This window comes from Elaeis guineensis, chromosome 6 (genome assembly GCF_000442705.2).
Source record: "Elaeis guineensis isolate ETL-2024a chromosome 6, EG11, whole genome shotgun sequence".
Lineage (NCBI taxonomy): Eukaryota > Viridiplantae > Streptophyta > Magnoliopsida > Arecales > Arecaceae > Elaeis > Elaeis guineensis.
Genome location: NC_025998.2, coordinates 50,140,752 through 50,141,719, shown reverse-complemented (window position 1 = coordinate 50,141,719; position 968 = coordinate 50,140,752). Strand labels below are relative to the sequence as shown.

Below are 968 nucleotides of genomic sequence, written 5' to 3'. Positions count from 1 at the left end.
TGATAGGTGGCATTCACCTGTGCACACTCATTCGAGTAGGAACATTCTTCTAAGACATGGTCTGGTGCATTGCACCCTTTACACATGGGTGCAGATATTTGATTTACATTGGCTGGTCTCTGTAATTCTAAGGCTTCCAATCTACGTGTTAAGGTTGCAATCTTGGCCTCTGATGCTAGGGTTGGTTGAATTTGATGCATTCCTCCTCTTGAAGGTGTAGCTTTATCAGGTTCCCTAGTTGTTTCCCACTGTAAATTTTTCTCGGCTAGGTCTTCTAAGAATTGCCAAGCTTCAGTAGTTTCTTTGTCCATAAATTGGCCTTAGCACATGGACTCTAGCATGGTTCTTGAGTTTGAATCTAACCCCTCATAGATGATCTGGCATAGTCTCCAAGTTTCTATTCCATGGTGTGGGCATTGGGTCAAAAGATTCTTGAAACGATCAAAGTACTTCCAAAATGATTCACCAGCTAGTTGGTAAAATTGATTTATTTCATTCTTAATCCTAGCTGTTTTATGATGGGGAAAATACTTTTTTAAAAATATTCTCACAAAGCCCTCCCAGGTTAGTGACAGAATAGTTTGGCAGACTATAAAGCCACTTCTTAGCATTGTCCTTAAGGGCAAAGTTGATTAATCTAAGTTTGACCTCATCCTCTGTTAATTGCAGTTTCATGGTTGCACATACCTCCTCAAATTCTCTAATAAATATATAAGCATCCTCTAATCCTATGAATTTTGGAAGCATATTTATGATTTGAGGTTTGATTTCAAAATTGTTAGCTGTGGGTTGTGGCAACCTGATACAAGATGGTTGGATGGAGCCAACTGGATAACACAAATCCTTAAGGGTCATGGGTTGGATTGGTTCAGCCATTGGAACAACAGGAATTGACTCAATTCTAACTAGACGACCCGACACTCTTCTCCACACACGAGGTGTACGGTTCTCGATGTTTATACAATTTT

At 39.7% G+C, this 968-nt stretch overlaps 1 non-coding gene across 1 annotated transcript; it reads left to right on the top strand.

Annotated features, from left to right (window-relative positions):
• Nucleotides 1-399: 399 nt before the first annotated feature.
• On the top strand, nucleotides 400-506 carry LOC140858966 (small nucleolar RNA R71). Its single transcript, XR_012142369.1, has one exon. It is a non-coding gene; the product is annotated as a small nucleolar RNA R71 (small nucleolar RNA).
• The last annotated feature ends 462 nt before the right edge of the window (nucleotides 507-968 follow it).